Consider the following 20,514-nt stretch of genomic DNA (forward strand, 5'->3'; position numbering starts at 1 on the left):
AAAAAAAAAAAAAAAAAAAAAAAACAATTCCAAGAACGATTTGATATTCTGAGAGTGAACAGTGAAATTTAGCAAGTCGATTCTGACACAGTTTTAAAGCTTCTTCATCGTACGTGTCGGATAATTTTTGACGAGCTTTACACAGTGTTTTTCCATTTTTCGGAGATGGCAGAGAAAAATATGACGAAATTATTCCTCTTTGATCGTTTCACTTCGATCGTGCATTTTCTTTCTTCTCTGCCATCTTTCAGGCAAAAGGATTCTTATCTTTTTCGACAAAAGACGACTTGATGTTCTCAAGTCAGCAGTGAAGTTTAGCAAACTAATTCTGACACAGTTTTAAGGCTTCTCTACGTTTCAGACAAATTTTTACAAGCTTGCACAGTGTTTTTCGAGCTTGATTATTTCGTTTCGAAACAGTTGCTGTTCCGTTTCGGTTCAGCTATCAGACAACGCAATGAATTTGCGGTTTGAAATGAAGTTAATTACATTTCGAGATACACGTGTACGTCCGTCTGTCAGAGAAAAACAAACAATGTGTCCATTCCTCTTGCACACATGCATATATATATATATTCAATTAGTTAAAACCGTGGGAATATACTCCAACTCTAAATTTAGCCGAGAATTAACGAAACAACGAAATCAACGATCATTCTACACGAACACAAGGTCAAAGTCCCATTGAAACGAAGGATCAGAAATTGCAGGAAGGCAGAATCGCAGACTCGTCGAGAATGATTTCGTCATTGATCCCGATGCAAATTTCGCTCGCGTTGGAGATTAACCTTCGCGAGATTATCTTCTTCCTGAGGCAAGCGAGAGCTCGTACCTCGTTAGGCCGTATTTCGAATTCCCCGATCTGTCGTCCACTCGATGGGCTGCGGTTGCGCGATATCGTTCGGAATTGTGATGCAAAGATTCCAACAGAGAGAGCATGGTGCCGTTCGGAATGTTAAATAAAACGGGAAACGGGCATGGGCGGGCACGATGGGGATCCATCACGATCAATTCACGCTCGCTATCATTCGGTAGAATTGCAGTCGTTGAAAGAAATTTCTTTCTTTCTTTTTTTTTTTTTTTNTTTAAAAAAATAAAATCTTTTCATTTCTGTAGGTTTAAAGTTGCATCGGCATCGTGATCATTAGTCACTTGTATGATACTTATATTTTACAGATTTTGTCCATCAATTGTCGACGTGTTTTCTTCGGATACTTTTGGGAAGTAAGAGTAGATTAATCCTATACAATCTTCTCTACCCAAAGTTTGTGCATTCGTATAGAGTGTGTCGGTCTGTGACAGATTTATGATATTTGTATAGGATTAGGATATCAGTAGGAAGGGTCATTCTTTCTAATTGGATGTTCATGGAAAATTTTAGTGTGTTCTTAATAGAGCCATTATTATTCTTTCTTTTTGATTGGAAGGAATTTCTTGATAGAAATTATTTATTATCTTGTAGATTTTCGTTCATAACGTTGGTTTTTACGTAGCATTTAAATAAGGGTCTGTGACTCGCTTATTGTTAGTATAAAATATCTTCCAAGTTGTCATTTATGAAAAGGGTTTGGACAAACCTTCGAAAACCTTGGAGTCTTTTCAGTTGGCGCAAGTCGCTCGTTAAGTAGGTTCAAACACGTGTGAACTCGCGTGTCGGCTTGGCGATAGAAAGCCACACGACTCGAGTGCTACTCGACCCGGCTTTCGCCACGAAAACGGGCAACTTCGCTTTTTCGCGGCACTCGTTAAACTTGCCCCAGATCTCGAGTATTGTCTGAGCCACGGACAATGCTTGGACTCCATGAATTCCGAGCAATTTCGCCGGGAAATGGGCCGACGGAATGCAATCGATCGTGCCGATGACCCAAGGAGCTTCGAACACGTACCGAGAGAAGACTGTATTGATTCACGGTAATTCGTCGATTACCTTCGATAAAGCTCGTCTTCGACGCTGCTCGAATTACGTTTAGCGACTCCGTATCGAATATATTTTTCCACCTTTAACGCTAGAACTACCAACGACTGGAAAATAAACGTTAGAGTGAAAAACTGGAGCACAAACTTTTATTTACATTTTACAAAAAAAAAAAAAAGAAATCATTTCAAACGCACTGTTCACATACCTACGAAATTTCTAAAACAAAAATCATAAATCATCACTGCTTTTGTACTTCCAGTGTCATTTTTGGTGATTGTTATAATTGTGTCGTATCAACCTCGAGGTATCTGTAACAACAATGTTACCGAAACGCAAATGCGGTTCTATTGTTCGCGTTGGCTTTTACTTAAAACCCGACAACGATTCGTCGAGGGCAGGTTAGAGGCGCCTCAACTTCTTCGCGCGAAGTTACATCAATGGAATCGTCGCGCGGGACCGATGCCAACCAGCTAGTTTCCATGCAGGCAAAGGTTATCGCAACAAAGCCGCGACGTTTCTCGAAACTTCGACAACCGACCTGCTTTCCTCTTTCCAACGTAACTTTCGTAAAGCGTCGGTCGACGTGCTGCACGCTTTGGAGAACCGAAGGAGTGTAATTTGCAAAATTAAGATCAGGCGGAACGAGATACTCGTGCGAACAAAGGTTGCCTTCAGCACATTCCCCGTTTCGATTTCCACAGAGGGTGCGAATTTCACGAAAATGAAAACTTATGCGGTGTTTGACTTAAGATTGTATTGTTACACTGGGAATTATTCTCCAATTTTGTTGTCCAATATTTTGAAATTTACTTCAAAGGACAGTTCCTTGACCGGCACTTATTTTAAACAACTTCTTTTTCGCTAATTATATTAAATTAAATTATTATATAATATTATATAATTATAATTAATTTTAATATAATTTTAATATAATTATATTATAATATTATATATTATATTAAATTAAATTATTAATTATTATATATTTAATATGTTAATATTATATAATATATAAATAAATATAAATATAATATATAAATATTTTCATAATAATATAATATTAATATTATTATCATATAAATAATAATTTAATATAATAATTATATTACATTAAATATAGCTTCTAAACTTTGTTAATTAATTTATATTTGTGGAACTTCTAAATTCTTTAGCCAAAGAGCAAGACAATTTCAATAAATAAATTGCTACTGAAAAACCATTCACTCCCCAGCTACTTTATCTATCAATAAATCCTTTTGCTGTCCAATGAAATGACCTAATCAGCCAAGGTACGACGCTAGGATGTGAAAGGGGCGATGGATCACCTGCCCGTCTAACATCATTCCCGAAATTGCTCTCCCCGCACGTTTCGTCTCTCGTTAGTAGACAGCAATAGCTCGCCTCGCAAAAATAACTCTCTGCACGCTCGTTTGCTGTTCAATCCTCGAACAACTGCGCGAACAACTCACGTAACACCCTTCTAGCGCGAGTTCTCCGAGTGTCTGGCACGTTATTGCCACGGGCGGGCCACGCCACCGGCTGACCATTGTTAACCCGTATTTATGACGCGGTATGGCCAGGAGCCAGGTTAATGCGCCAAAGTTACGTGGCTGGTGTGCGCTGGTCGTCGCTCGTCGTGGATGCGGGCCGCTCCTGGAAGTGCATCAGGGCCGATGGCACGTTGTACGTGTCGTATGTAGGTCGCCACGCAAAACCGATCGTTTTCACACGAAATGGCTGTGGCTCCTGCTGCGTGTACAAGTTCCGTTGACGATGGATCGCGAGTTTCGCGAGAGAACAATTTATTTCAGTAACGGTTTAGAGCACATTTATTACAGTATTCGGAGGTATTAATTTTGAGTTAACGCGACAGTTAACGCGACAGTTTCGTTTCGATGGTAAATTGGGGCTCCAAAGATTTGCTCAAGATCTCCAAAAGTATATTTCATCAATGCGACGAATAAAATCTATGGGACAAAAAAAGAAATGGAAAAGTGCAAGACCAAGCTGTACAAAATTCGTAACAGTGTATATTTACAGCTGAAAATATCACTAACAAGAATAAGAATAGTTAAGACAAACAGAACACATTTCTGTCTAATCACAAATATAGAACCAACCTACCTAACTCCATTGAATATGTATTAATCGCTTGTTCCAAATACCAAGCTACGCAAAATTCGTAACAGTGTGTACTTACAGCTAAACAGAGAAAGAGAAATATCACTAACAAGAATAAGAATAGTTCACACAAACAGGACACATTTCTGTCTAATCACAAATATAGAACCAATCTACCTAACTCCATTGAATATCTATTAATCGCTTGTTCCAAATACCAGGCTACGCAAAATTCGTAACAGTTGAACAGAGAAAGAGAAATATCAGTAAAACAAGAATAAGAATAGTTCACACAAACAGGACACATTTCTACCCAATCACAAATATAGAACCAACCTACCTAACTCCATTGAATATCTATTAATCGCTTGTTCCAAATACCAAGCTACGCAAAATTCATAACAGTGTGTATTTACAGCTAAACAGAGAAAGAGAAATATCAGTAAAACACGAATAAGATTAGTTCACACAAACAGGACACATTTCTGCCTAATCACAAATATAGAACCAATCTACCTAACTCCATTGAATATCTATTAATCGCTTGTTCCAAATACCAGGCTACGCAAAATTTGTAACAGTGTATATTTACAGCTAAACAGAGAAAGAGAAATATCAGTAAAACAAGAATAAGAATAGTTCACACAAACAGGACACATTTCTGTCTAATCACAAATATAGAACCAATCTACCTAACTCCATTGAATATCTATTAATCGCTTGTTCCAAATACCAAGCTACGCAAAATTCGTAACAGTGTATATTTACAGCTAAACAGAGAAACAGAAATATCAGTAAAACAAGAATAAGAATAGTTTACACAAACAGGACACATTTCTGTCTAATCACAAATATAGAACCAACTTACCTAACTCCATTGAATATATATTAATCGCTTGTTCCAAACACGAAGAGACAGCAGAACGTTACGAACTCGCTCAGAATGTTGCAAAAAGAAGATCCTGGGAAAAAAAGCCTTCGAAAGACACAGGATCATACCGTTTATTATAGTCATACCTGCCCTATCGTAAATCCTGCCGTCACTAATAACCCATGATTCTAAATTTAATTACCACAATTATTATTATTCTCGATATTTTTGATCAATTTTACAAAAGCCAGAAAAACAAAAAAAAAAAAAAGCTAATCTCGTTACATGGAAAAATTTTCGTAGCCCCGACGAAATAGTGCATAAGTCACGTTACTCGCGTTTCTCATTATCGTTAATCGTTTATTAAATCTGCCGCGTGCCGGCCAAAGATTCGAGGCGCGCCTTTGGCTGCAATTTGCACAAAGGCGAAGCTTCGTCGAACTTGAACGTTGCCTCAAAGAAAGAGTAAGTTGAATCTTATTACTTAGGAAAACAGAGAAGTACCGCCTCCGATTAAACTTTCAGAACGTTAAATACATTGCGCGGCTGCCTCGTGTTCTCAACGTTTCCTTCTTCCTCCGCGCGTTCGTTTGCGGTTCTAATAACGGCTCTGGTCTAAATCTTGGTTCTTTCTGTGGTTATCTTCCGCGGAAACAACCGAGGTTCGAATTGCGAAGGTAATTTTAGGTACATAGGTGTCAACGGGTCAAGTACGAAGAGAGGCACTTTGAGTGAAATAATAAGGAACTTCGTTACGGCAACGACGGACTCTCAGTTGGGTGAAAATGTTGCCTAATCGTGCGAGAAGTCGCGGTTAATTTATCTTTGTATTGTGCTGTTAGCATCTATGAATTCGTATAATCTTTCAATTCCCTATAAATGTACGAGAGTTTGCAGTGCAGTGATTATTTCACAATTCATTGACCGGTTTAAAAATTTGATTTAAAATTTTGCTCTCTGTCGTTTATTTAACTTTTGTTTAAAAAGAAAATGAAAAAGTCCAATTTTTTTCTTTTCTCTTATTACCAGAAAGTTATTCGGTGCATTGTTTTTTATATTGACAATTACATGGGTTCTTTTCTTCTTGATTAAGGAACCACAAGTCGCAGTCTAATAGTTCTCTTCAAAAATGAAAAAAAAGTTTCTTAATCCTTTAATACTACAGACGCGTGCGTGCTAACAGCGACTTTACAGCGACTTTACTCTATTTTTTCTATTAGGTTTCATTAACGTTTGACTTGTCCTGATTGTAGCATCAGCCAACATTATTCGGAATATAAACATTGTGATAATATAGACATCCATGCGTCCAGAACGGTAAAGCAATGTTAAATGATTAAGAAACTTTTTCAAGAGAACTGTTAGATTGCAACTTGTTCCTTCGTAACAAGTAGAATACGATGCAAAAGAAAACTGTTGATCTTGAAATCGAGGACAAACTTTTTTCTCCACCCTGTGTACATAAAATGCGGAAGGCTTAATGAAATGAAGTTTAATTTAAAAAAAAAAAAGGAAAAGGTACTGCTTTAGTTGCTTGTTGTACGAGTTTGTCGAATGAAGAGAAGTGTAACGATTTGATGACACGTATGGCACGTAGCTGACGTCATCGTGGTCGATTTCGACGTGAATCCGGATCGGATCGAAGAACAATCTTTGGGAATTACGTAACTTGGGGAACGAAGATTGTTCCCCCGTTGTTTGCTCCGCACCATTTATCAAGCGAATCCACGCGATTCGTCCAACTTCGCTGTTTCGTTTTGCTCTACCGAGCACGAATCGATCTCCGCGCCGTTTCGTGCTTTGTTTTTACGAAGTTTCTTGCCGAGAGAGAATGGAAGCAGAGAGACCAAGCGCGCAGAGTTTTCCAACCAGTTTCTACCGCGGATACCGAGGATACTTTTTTATTATTCCGTCGATTTTGTATTCCCGAGCGAGCGAGTTCGGAAATAATGGGAATTTTCACGAACAAATTACACGGATCGTTCGTGATGTTCTTCGAATGGACGGTTGAAGGGGGGAGGGGGGGGGGCAACCCTATTTTTACTTTTCGATCAATTATTGTATCATCAAGAACTGTTCCAATTTCCAAGAACACTTTTAAAAACACATTCCGAGTAGATCTCTCTGTATTAACCAACACCTTTCAAGTTAACAGCGCGATTACAAGTAATAAAACAACGGGGATCAAACTTCGCCACGACGATTTACCTTCGAATCAAAGGAGAAGGACTGTTGATTCCCCAGGAATCCGAGGAGAAAAAACTGGTGGTCAAATTGCGCGGCGAATCAAGGATGTAATCGTTGGACCTGATGTTTTCGCACGAAAGAAGAAATAACAATTTACCATCGATTAGCGTTTGATTTTGTATTTTTCGTCGCGAACACGACTAACGATAAGATCCATCTTATTGTTAGCGGCCGTAGCGGCTGGCGAGCGAAACACAGGCCGCTGTGAGACAGCCATTGCGCTCGTTGCAGCCGTCGCTAAAAATAAATACCGTCTATACGGCTATAAACGCAGCGCAGAGACCGGTGGTCTCGCGTGTGGTGCATCTGCCATGGGAAACGGTGTAAACGAGCAAAAGGAGAGGGCCACGGTAGATGCATGGAAGCAAACACGTTAAGTCGGTTGGTAGGTAAAGTGCAGACCGCGGCGAGAAAAGATAAATGGCGTCTGCTAGGTTTGAGATCGTTGCACGCGGTTCCTTCTGGCAGCGCGAGAAACGAAGTCGAATTAACGCAAATGTAAATACGCCGCAGACGAAAATGCCGTGCTTAACGATTCTCTCGATACTTTGTTCTTATATATATATATATATTATAAATATTTATATTATATATATATAAAACATATGTTTATTTCGTTTTATATGTTTGTAATAATGTCAATTATTATTTTTCTATTTCTATTTTTTATTATTAAATTGATACTGAATAAATAATAATAAAAATAAATTACAATGAAAAATATTTCGTTATAATATATCGTTTCGAAATGTATAAAATGTAATATATAAAACGAAGTAAATATTTTACTTTATACATATATACATACATATATATGATTATGCATGAATGCTGGTAAGTACATTGAAATAATAAACGAAAATTTAGAAGAGGCAGTTCTAAAACTGGGTCTTGAAGAAGAATTTATTTTGTAGTGACAACGACCTGAAGCACACTGCTAAAAAGACCACTAAATTTTTCGAGGATTCACATATTAAATTGTTGGAATGGCCGGCACAAAGTCCAGACTTGAATCCAATTGAAAATTTATGGAGTGTATTGGACTCAAAAGTGCCATTAGAAAAACGAAAGAATAAGATCGATTGTTTTAAGAATTTGCAATTTGAAAATATCGATAAAAATTATATTGAAAATCTGATAAATAGCACCTACGATGTTTAGAAGCAATTATTAAAGCAGAGGGTGGTAACACTAAATATTAGTTTTATATTTCTTATATATTTTATTACACTTATTTTTGTCCCTCGAAAATCAGCTAAGTTTTTCTTTAAGTATGTCTTATTTCAATACAAATGTAAATATTAATTTCAATTATTCACTAAATAATCTATGAAACATAAAATATAATATATAATATATGAAACTTAAGTACGTAATAATAGTACTATTTTGACTGAATTTAATTTATATCTATTTCCATTACTTGTCCACTCAATTTTGTCCGTAACTGTGTATATATATATATATATATATATAAAGTGTATATTCAAGTATATGTATATCGTACTTTGTACGTAAGTACGGAAATTATGTTTGCCAAACTTTTGCATTGAAACTGAGTTGCATTTGCGGTTACACATATCGATCCCTACTCGCCAGCGACTTTAAAGCCTGATTCTTTGCCGGTGAGTTCGTTCTTTATTTCTCGTGGCCTCGTTGCCAAATGACGCGACGCGATGTTTTTTTCTAATTGAAAGCAGCATGAACTTGTGTGGTTACGATCTGTTGTGTATACACGTGCTCGTTATCCACGCTGGCAGTGGCCGGCGGTTGCTATTTTATTTCGAATTCAGCGGAACGCTGTCCCATTGAATTTTTTTTACAGTCCATGAAATTTTATATCTTTCGTTAACACCGCCGAGCTCGAACAGTTTCGGATCTTTCGCTGTGCAATTGCCTCTCGTTTACGCGATCGTCTTGCCGAATATAATGTGAAATCGACGCATTGCGTGCATTGCGATGTCTCGCGTGCGATCACAGATGCTGATAATCGAAGAAGAAAAACTTCGAACGCTAAATTAAACACAGAAACGAGATAAACAAAACGACTATCACGTAAAATATCAAGCAAATAGGTTTCGTCTGGAAAGAGCATGCAAAGCATGTGTAATTACCCGTACGAGTCAACGTATTATGCTTGATTACGCGAAACAAGTTTTGAATGTTTTTTGCGAGACTAATAAAATGCCCCGTCTACACTTGGATCATGGAAATACGCGGTGCGTGCGTCTGTATAACGAGCGTAATGTAATTAGACTTCATAAAGGACTTCGTGTCATTAAGCGCTTTTAACAGTATTAGCATCCACTGCGTGGAACATTTCATTTTCATAAAATTCCCATAAGTATTGAAAAAGGTCAAGTTTGATTGCGACTTGACTCGCTGAATGGCGTACGACTGTGCCGTAACACTTTTTCACAATAGCAAGGTAATCTACCGATACGAATTTATTACTATTTGATCGAGCAAGGAATTGCAACAGTTTTAAGATAATTAAATCGACTGGCATGATAATCGGTATAGTATACATAGTCGAGCACGGAACGAAGGATCATCCGTGTCAAACGTAACGAGACTATCGATGGATTGTTGTAAACTGTGATTAAAGTGCAATTCGATTCGAAGCTACGTTTGCGATTATTTGCTCAATTCGAGTCAAAAAACGAGTTCACCTCGTTTGTTCCGCAACGAATTTTCTGACGATCTATGGGGTCCAAGGAAACCTCCAACCGAGAGACAAAGCACCACGCTCGTGCTGCTCGTCTCTCTCTCTCTCTCTCTCTCTCTCTCTCTCTCTCTCTCTCTGTTTCTCTTCCACTTCGATGCCTTTTTGCTCGCGTGTCACGTCCATGCTTCTTTCCACGAGATCTTTCCGACTCGTCGCGCTCGTCTTTTTTGGCTTTGCTCCTCGTGGTTGTCTCGTCGCGGGCAGACGACTTGGCGCGCGCCACTTTTACGTTCCTCGAGGAGCTATGGGTTTTCGAAAACTCTCGAGAGTTTCGCTCGCCTCCGTTTCCACTTTCACCGTCCTTTGCGTGCAAACGAGAGCAAACGGAGACGGGACAACCGGTCGTTTGCTTAGCATAACGCTATAATTTCAAGCGGAAGACGAGAGAGAGAGAGAGAAAATGACCGGCGTAAATTTCCCGATCGTTTTATTCGCCGCATTATCGACCAGGATGTCAAGATCAGATAATCTGCGCGTGCAGGAGGGCTCGAACGCGTGCCAAGGCTCTATTCGGGGCAATCTATCTGCTGCTGCGTCGCATTTGTCGCCTGTTGGTCGCGCAGGATTTCTTAATTGGTCTTTGATGTCCGTTTCTTTGATACACAACGTTGTTTTGCTACGCCGGATAAAGCGGATTTTATATAAGCGGGCGTGTATACGATCTTCTTTGAGATCCTTTAGATCTCGCGGGATGTAAAGCCGAATATATGGAGTAATACGCGCAAGCTTTTCACCAGAGAATTGCTCGGATTAACAAGAAATATATATATAACGAATTGTGCAACAGTTAAACGCAACGAAATTAAATTTGAAATTAAATTTTATAACTTTGATGTCTCGCCCTTTTTGAGTCGTTAGAACAATGAAACTTTTGTTCTTTGTTTAACAGGAGCAACCTTGCAGATTTAACGTTAATTTTCAACGCATTGAGCCGCGATGAGTTCAAAACAGAAGACGAATTATTGTATACGGTTTGGTCACTCGTTATGGTCCGTGAACCAGTTACTAGCGCAAGCTGTTAAACGTTTCAGTGTCCTTTCGAATCTTCTGATCTTTGAACGATCGGAGCGCAGCTTGCAGACTCGAGAACGAGACTCCGAGTTTCGTATTTCTTGGTTGTCCCGTGAAAACGCTACGATCACAACAATCAGCTGATCCGTGTTGGCGATAGTATGACAGACGCGCAGCGCCACGGTTGCGGCCGCGGCGGCGACGCGAACTAGTTTCCACCTCCTACGTCCGCCAAGCGGGGATTCCTTCGTGCAGTCCGGTTCCGATGTTCCCTCGCGACGGTACGAAACGATAGACGTGCTCCTCCGGTGTCTAGCCGCCGAACGCAGGCCGTGTGTGTTGCTCGTTTTCGCTGGCGCGTTTGTTCGTTTCGTTGTTTACGAGACGTTTCAGTGTGCGAGGCCAACGGTGCGTGTGCCAGACGAGAACCGACAGAAGCCGGTAATGTAGTCCGAGTCCGCACCACTCTGTCGAAATCGAAACGGGTGACAATCGGGTTCTCGCGGTATATCTAGCGGCTCGCGTTTCCCGTGCACGCTCCGAAGAAATATCGTCGCCCCTATCTGTGTGAACGGCCCGGTCAAAGATACCGAGGCGTAGATTAGATTTTACCGGTGGGTACCGGTGTGTACAGTGTGTACGGTGTGATCGACGATCGACGAGCTCTGCTGTTTGCGTGGAATGAAGATGGAATGAAAGCGAGAACGAGAGAATGCGTGTGTATGTGTGCGTATGTGTCTGCGCATGTACGAAGACGTTTGTGTCGAGCTTGATTTTTGGTACAATGCCTCGAGCTCGTTGGTACAACGATCGAGCGCCAGCATCGAAATTGAATTCCTTTCGAAGCTCTTCCAGTGAAAAGATCAAGTCTGTCCTGTCGTGTACACACGAGCACGCACGCAAACACACAGAGGAGGACAACAATGCGTTACGTGACATTGTGTGATTGTGGCGACACTGTTGTGTTCTAGGTATTCGATATTGTTGTTCGTTGATCGGCGTTTCGTGGTTTACGTCGGAATGTAAGGGAGAAAGAGAGAAAGAAGTGGCACGGTTTTGCCTCTGTAGGGTTCTCGATAGTTTTTGCCAAGGCTTCATATGTACACGGCTGTGCCATTACTATAGGTTACTTAACGAGACTTTCTTGTGTACGTTGTTTCAGTACGATTGCATGCCTCTCGTGACGTTACAGCCATTACTTCTTTGAACTGTTAGTGTGTATCTGTTGCACGGTTTACATACGAGGCACGTCGCATCGATTTTTCGTTTCTACGAAATCTTTTTAATTTGGGGAATTTTTGTATTTCTTTCCATTCAATCTGTCCTCGTTTTTTTTTTATGGTCATTGTTGCTCGTGCTATTGAGGCGGTGTACGGGAAACAATCGACTCGGATGAGTCACAGTTGCCGACCGAAGCTACGAGATTTTTATCAAACGAACAAAGTTAGTTTTTCATTGTAACTTCACTCGTGTATGTATATAATACCAAAAATTATACGCGCAACAGTGTTTTTTTTTCATAAACTCAGAGTCCATGATTTAATTTCCAAACATTCAGAAAACGTAAGGCTCGCTAGCAAGCAGAATAATTTCCAGACAGATCGAAAATTCTAATCCGAGTTCGAGTTCGAGATCGAGACTGACTATCGAACGCGTGACTCTTTCCTCTTCACAACAGTATTTCTAACCTCAAAATACGCGATTCAATTTTCAAGCGTTAAATATTTAGAAATTGGGCGTTTAAAATTTAATAACAATTCGCGAGCCAATGTGTTTAATCCAGAGTCGATTTTCACGATTCAAGATCGATGTTGGAAAGCGTAAGACTCGCAAACAAGAAGAATAATTTTCAGACAGATCGACTTCTAATCCGAGTTCGAGGTCGAGATCGAGACAGGATAGATCGATGGTCGAACGATTTAGCGGGCAGTCGGGAGAATTGCGCGAGTCGGTGCACGAGTCACGTACACCGCAAAGAAACCTTGGCTTTTTTGTTCGGGACGATCTTTCCAGCGGCGGTGTATCTGGCCGGCCACATTTTCTGTCTGCGAGCGGTTCGTTTCGTGCCGCGTATGAAAGTGAAAACCAGTTATTCTCTATCGTTTTCGTCCCCCTTCCCGTATTTGGTCTCACCGAATAAGATCGTGTTGGCACGCCTGTTTTAGGGGCTCGATCGATTTTTACCGTCCCAGCTGGTCGTTTCTTGCACACGCCGGCAGTTTCGTCTCGATCGATCGATCGAATCGATCGTTAACCATTTTATACGTGCTGCGTTAATTTCATTATCGTGGAACGATACGATTTTCTGTAGAAGAACATTCGCGGAGTTATTATCTCTCCTTAACCTCTTGGCTGTAAATGACGAGTATACTCATCGTAAAGAAATGACGTAAAGAAATTTTTTTGTGTGACGAGTACATTTGTCGCTCGAGTTAAATTTTTTGTGGATTTCAAAAAATAATACACAGAAAGAATCTAAATACTCTTGCTTGACATGCGAAGTGCCATTATGTGTTGTACCTTGCTTTAAGAAATATCATTACGAAAGAATAAATTAAATTTCCAATTTCTCTTTATCTTTTCCAAATGTTTGATCAGTTCAATAAGAAAATTATGAATGTACAAGTTTTTAATAAATAGTACTATAATTTAATAAATAATAAGTATATTTTTAAATTTTATAAATACATTTTAAATACTATATTTAATAAATAATAAATGATACTAAATAATACTATCAAGTTGAACGATAAAATTATTGATTTAGAAAAAAAAAACAAAAGAACTATTAGTGTTTCTCTGTAATTTAATTCAATTTTATAATTAGCAGTTGTACATACTCTGTGCTTGACAAGTACAATCGTCATCTAACGTCGTTCTAGCGACAATACTAGTAAATACACATTTTTAAAAACGGCACTATAGCTGCGAGGTTAATAGTTCGTTTCTTTTTTTTACAACGTTGTTCTCGTTACTTCCTGTTATCTGTAGATTGCCCGTGTTCCGAGGTTACAGGAGGTGACGAATCACACAATCTAACGGGAGAAATTCGAAGCAATCAGCGACTTTAGAACCAGGGTGGGAATTATTTACGCGGTGAATTACGTCGAGCGACGATAATGACGGAAATGGCGGCGCAGGAGTAGCACCGTAAATTAATGCGACAGCGATGTCCATTAAGATGAAACAGAAAGATAAAGTCGTAGTCGGTATTGTCTCGTTGTTACTGTTACTCGGATTAGAGCCTCGCGCAATTAGTTTATCGGGTTTTCAGTCGCGCGTGAATGAATGGACGCAGAAACGCTTGGACACAGAAACTTGAATTTTAATCCTCGTGCTGTTTAGAAAATAAGCGTCGGCAATTTATTCTTCGGAGGCAGGTATTCGCGCAAAGGAATCGTAGAAGCGTGAACGAATTCTAAACTAAGGGGAGGGAAAAAAAAGTCGGTTCACTCTCTGAAAGTCTTTTGCTAGGCTAGGTATCTGGACAAATGAACTGGTTCCTGTCGGAACAGGGACGAGTTTATCGGCCTGCGGGACAGATAAAGGCGTGCACGTCGCTTGCGCGAGCTCGCACCTGTTCGTGCACCATGAATGATTAGGCGTTTTAGCGAAAGGAAACATTTCGTAGATCGCGTTCTGTTCGTTTCTCCGGTTCACGGAACTCGCTTAACTCGCTCGGATGTGCAATTTATCATTCGTCGACGCCATTGTAAATTGACGGATCGGAATATCATCGAATATCGCTTCTTTTCCTCCGCGAGAATGTTCTTTCGATATGCATGAAGCTGCATATGTGGATAAAGTTAAATTTTAGTAGAAAGTTACTTTTATCGAGCTCCTCGTTTCATGTTACACCGACTTAAATTTCTACCTTTGTTTCGTTTTTATCCAAGTGGTTCTCGTCGGTGTGTCACGCTGTTGAGGAATAGGCAGACAGCTTCGTTTCGCGTTTTGTTGCAAGCATCGTTGCTCCATTTCGAGAGTCAAATTACATCGGTGTGCGCGTGTGTGTGTGCCTCGTTGAACGTGCGTGATTAAGCGCGTGGAAAACTCGATTACAGGATGACGGTAGTTAAGACAGATCCGCAGAAGCGTTTTACATTTGTCCGCGAGGGAGGAGAACGCTGTCAGCACGTGCGCAGAATGTTGAAATGCCCGTGTCGTTCGTGGTTTACTCTGTACGTGTGTGACTAGTGCCGTAACTTTTTAAAATTCGAACAATAGAAATCCTGGTGTATGACTCCCACAGTTTCACCTGCATCTTCCAATTCGTTTCGAACGCAAGTTTCAGCACCAAACTCAAACAAATTGCAACTGTCTCGTACATCTTTTCTTCTCTTTTCTTTTTTTTTTTGTCTGCAGATTTAAAGTCGCATCGACATCGGGGCAGCGACTAGGTACTTGTATGGTATTTCATATTTTGTAGTATAGATTTGTGTCCATTAAGAACTCGAATTTCAGTTTCAAGCTCAAACAAATTTGCATTCGCTTGTGCAACTGTCTCGTACATCTGGTTGTCTTGTTCTCGGTAATGATGGCATATCCTACTCCTTTGTTCGATTTTGAGGCACCGTCGTTTATCTTCTTCACTCCGTTTCTAATCAAAAAAAAAAAAAAGTCACCTTCAAACTTTGAAAGAAACGAGCGTGTCGCGTGAAACGCGAGTATCAATCTACGTCGAGAGGCGAACAATCTCGTCGCTCCGGGAACGTCGAAGGCCAAGTCGAAGGCGATGGAATCGACGCGATCGAGCCGGTTCGTTGCACACCGATTCGTGGACCCTCGAATCACAGTCGATTCGACCCTGTCCACTTTCATTTTCGTCCGTCTCGTGTAGGCCACCAAAATAAATTCTCCCCTTGCCAGGGGTTCTCGAGAGTGCAGGCACATTCATCGAGCGAAATTGCAACACGCGTTACTATCGTACTGTTTTGCACCTGGACTTCGTTGCACCTCCCTTTCTTTCCCCTTTTCCGTTTCCACAAACCCCCGCGTTGTCCCGCGCGCCTTTTCTAACCAGGTTGTCGTTGGTCGATCATCGGCAGGTGTTTCCGACCGCTGGGTGGATTTCAAACAAAGCAGGTGCAACAAGCGAATCTGAAAAGTAATTCCATTCTTCAAAGAATCGAGTCAACGAATTGTTCTGACTCTGACGACGAGTGTTATCGATGGTTTCCCTCCGAAGAGTGATAAAAAAAAAATTGTTCCCGTCTCCTTGATGTTTAAATTTTTGAACGACGAAGCTTGATTAACTTTCTAAGGACGGGGTATTTAAATGCGCCTTCGCTAGTGGACGGATTGAAATCGCCAGGCGAAACTCAATTTTATTTTCATATTAATTAAAAATTTTGTTTTCATATAAATTATTGTAGTTCCTGTGAGTGAATTAAATAAAAAACACACTCTTATATATATATATATATATAAATTGAATAACGTATATAATAACTATCACTTATGAATTCACTTATAAATTATTGTATACTATTCCTTATAAATTATTGTAGTTTCTGTGAGTGAATTAAATAAAAAACACACTCTCATATATATATATATATATAAATTGAATAACGTATATAATAACTATCACTTATGAATTCACTTTCTCTCCGATCAATATCACTTCTCAACTCAGGCTCGCAATGAATACTCCTCTGCTCGCTTCTGAACAAAAAACGCATCACGCAATTGTCTCACAACATTCACGCCTTCGCTCGACTCTCACACGTATAACATAAAAGCAAATCCACAGTTCCTGTATTTTCAAAGTGAATCAAATCAAATAAAGACTCGAGCAAGACTCAAAACAAGAAGAGAGACACCGTCGATATATCGGACATTCGGACATTTCTCAGATATTATATAGACGCCGATATATCGGACGTTAGTAATTAGAAGGTTAACAGACGATCGCGCCAATCAAACGCGCAGTTTCGTTTCGATGAAAAGTCTCGGAGTGCACGACGATCGGTGTCGATTCGCGCGCTCACGCTTCCTCCACGACGGAGGAGCGTAAATGAACCCTTTTGTCACCCGGTGTCGGAGAGGGTGTCCTTCGACCGCACATTAAAATTAACTCCGCGCGCGCGATCCTCGCAGCATGCTCCATTCAGCGGTGCAACGGCTTTGTGGGGACGTGGACCGTCTCGGGGATTCCGTGGGTGACCGTGCGCCTTCTGTGGGACGAAAAATAGCGGCCTGTGACGTAAAACGCCAGCGGCGAGGATCCTTGACTCGGAAACACCGCTCTGCCGGGGCTGCTCCCCACCGTCAGGTAAATTTTGCATTTTCTAATTGCGAGGCGTTCTCCAAACGACACGGCGACTACAACGATTTCACCTGTGGCGATGATGCTGTGTCCAACCATTTGCGTCAGCTTGTTGAAAAGTACGAGTCTAGTTTGTCTTCCCTTTTTTTTTTTTTTTTCAACAATGAAAGAACTACACCAAAAATGGTCAATTTGTAATTTCTGTGAATTTGACATTTTATAGGCCGCAGGACAATGTATCTTCAAAAATTTAAATTCGACTTTTCGAAAAGCGTGTAAATAACAACTTCTGCAATTTATCGTATTGAAAATATTTTTATTTTCTTCTTCTTCTTCTTCTTCTTCTTCTAGTTTTCTTTAATGTCGCATCGACAGCAAGGTCATTAGCGACATTTTTATTTTCACTTTCAATGCCATTACAAATATTTTATTCTTAATTTAACGTTTCTGACGGAATTATTGGAGATGGCTTAGTTATCTCTCTAGTGTTCTAGCGTTAAATAAATTCGATGAAAAAGAGAAGAAATTACAAAAGAGAAGAAATTAGTTAGTTCAGAGCATCTTCGAGTATTTTTCAAAGGAAATGTGTGAGATCTATCTGTCACTCTGATTATATAAGCCTTGTGTGTCACGCATACGACAACTCGCGGCTACTTTCGTCGGAAATAGAAATTTGATCGGACGGAGTGAGATACCGAAATGGAAACATTTGGAGGTATTTCAGAATTCGATCTTTGTACGACTTAAATTCGATTTTATTCGTTTCAACGTCCCGTTGTATTATCTTCGAAGAAAAGTTTGAAATTAGATTCATTTGAGAACTCAGTTTCCGCCGTAATTTCGTGTCGAATTGAGAAAGCATGACAGATTTGCAATTAACCTTTGCTTTTGTGCTGAGTTAACTTGCAACGTGGCCCGTCGAAATGAAAATTTACCATCGAGTGTCGATCAGTTATTTGAATTGACTCTAACGGAAACAGTGGTAAGAGGTAGCGGTGATTTCATTAACGTTGAAACCTGCTGCTTTGGTGTTTAATTATCAAAATTAATTTTCGACACTGCTGTAATCATCCCCGCTTATTAAACTATCCCAAGTCGCTCGTTCCCCTCGTTAATTCGCGCGCCATGCTCCGCGATGTGCAGTAATTAGTAAATAGCTCGATGTTCGTTGATAACGTAAGGATTATTAATTATTTCAACATCCTCGTAGATGTTATACATTATTACAGTGCCGAGTGCTCTGCCATTTGTGCGGCGAAAATTTAATTTGGCCAAGTAAAAATAAACAAATGAACGTGGCTCGCTGTTGGCGTGGATCGCGAGGATCGTTGCTGAAAACGCGACTCGACTGAAACATGCCATTTCATGGGAAATCTTTCGCGAGAGTAGAGAGATTAGTGCAACGTGTAAGCGAAGACCGATGCCTAAAACGAAGTAATCGCCTTAGAAAGTTGCCTCTCGCCGTTGAAACTTCGTTTAAAGCGCATAAAGTGGATCATGAAATTTCGAAACTCGAAACGCTTGATAAGCCATACTTCTTTTTGCTCGTTGAAAATTTCACCTGTAAGTACCTGGAGAACTTGCTCACCGTCGTCCAACTTTCTTCCATCGTGCGTACGTCCGATGCGTGCTCGAGACATAAAGTTAAGCGAAAGAAAGCTCGATCGAACTTTCTCGGGAGGGGAATATTAATTATTACGAGTCCCATCGGAGCAGATCGTTTGGAACTACATCCTTTCGTCGTAACGAGGATCGATCTTTTTTTTTAACGAGTTCTTAAAAAATGAAAACAGTGAAAAAAAAAGAATCTCGCGGGCATGATTTTTTTTAAAGAATTTTTCATTTCGCTCTGTTTTTCTTTCACTTTTAATTGCGAAACAGTTTAAGCGATTGGCAAAGAGAAAAAGGACCTATTTTTGCAACGATTTTGTGACAATAATTCCCTCGTTGGCTCGCGAACCGAACGTTGTATCGACACTTTAGATAACACACTATACTTAAAAGTGTTTATACAACGATAATAACATCGAAGAACACCACGGAAAAGAGCGTAAGTTATTGACGATCAGTTTTTTCCTTTCACGATTCTTATCTCTTTTGAGATGTGTACATGTAACTCGTTATCTTGCGATTCTACAGTCGTATAAATTATTTTACATTTTTGAACAACGAGTCGAACGACTAGTTATTGCTTTAATACGAAAGTTAAACGTGCACTTCAAATTTCTCTTTCGAAATATTAAGAACACTCGGTTTTTTTCACAAGATAAGCGTTTCTCTGCTAAAAGAAAAATAGAAGAGAAAAGAAGAACACTCGTTAAAAGAAAATGTAGCGTTTCTGTCAGAATGTCTTTGACGAAAGTGAAATTTTACAAAATCGAAAACGAATCAGACGACTAATTATTGCTTTGATACCAAAGCTAAACGTGCACTTCATATTCTTTTTGAAATATCAAGAACACTTTCCTTTCTTTTCACAAGATAAGCGTTTCTCTGCTAAAAAGAAAAAAAAAGAAACGAAATATTAATTGAGAGAAAATGTCACGTTTATCAGAACGTCTATCAGAATGTCTTCGACGAAATTTAACAAAATTGACAACGAACGACACGACTAATTATTGCTTTCGTACCAAAGCTGAACGTGCCCTTCAAATTCTTTCGAAACATCAAATCTTTCCACGAGATAAGCGTTTCTCTACTAAAAAAGAGAGAGAGAGAAAAAAAAGAACATTTATTAAGGGTGAAATGTAAAGTACCAGTCGAAATTTCACGAAATCCCCGGCGTCTACGGACATTGCGTTGTCGGTTTAGAACGATGACACTCGGGCTGGACTCGGTTAATTGTTAATGGCTCTATCCCGCGCGCCCGTGATCCACTTACCCCATTAAACTCGTTTCGCGCATTATCGTGGCCGTTTCGAGCGACCGGCCAACCAATTACGAGCGAGTCGTTAATCGTGTCCGGGTACAATGTTGCGGCGTTGGTTCAACGGCGTATCACGATCGCGAATTGCACCCTCGAGCTGTTTTCCTCTGGGAATCTCGGCCTCTAGAAACTGGCTGTACGGGTGTATGCACAGCACATCCCTCGCCTTCGTATCCCCGGCTCAGGCGTTCGCTCACGTTCGAAACCGAGCTTATTCGGGCTGGCAACAATTACAGGAACGTCCGGGAGTTATTAGCGCGTCAATCATCCGCCATTTTCTCGGCCGGGGTCGAGTCGGCCCCCCCGGACTTTTCTCGCTGCTTATGATTAACCGCGTCGGCAATTATTGGAAATTGCAATGGTGCGATCCTTTCTTTTTTTTTCTTTTTTTTTTTTTTTTTTTTTTTTTTTTTTTTTTTTT

At 40.1% G+C, this 20,514-nt stretch overlaps 1 protein-coding gene across 2 annotated transcripts in view; it reads left to right on the plus strand.

Annotated features, from left to right (window-relative positions):
• Positions 1-20,514, plus strand: part of LOC122533272 — a 238,505-nt gene that overhangs the window by 183,756 nt on the left and 34,235 nt on the right. Inside the window, exons 1-2 of one of the 2 annotated variants that reach the window (XR_006307666.1) lie at positions 11,164-11,337; positions 16,999-17,173. The exons of the other annotated variant lie outside the window; for it this stretch is intronic. The gene's annotated coding sequence lies outside the window, so the exon portion shown is untranslated. Of the gene's footprint in view, positions 1-11,163; positions 11,338-16,998; positions 17,174-20,514 lie in introns of those variants that run through there. 2 annotated transcript variants of the gene reach the window in all.

Source organism: Frieseomelitta varia, unplaced genomic scaffold (assembly GCF_011392965.1).
Source record: "Frieseomelitta varia isolate USP_RPSP 00005682 unplaced genomic scaffold, Fvar_1.2 scaffold_514, whole genome shotgun sequence".
NCBI lineage: Eukaryota > Metazoa > Arthropoda > Insecta > Hymenoptera > Apidae > Frieseomelitta > Frieseomelitta varia.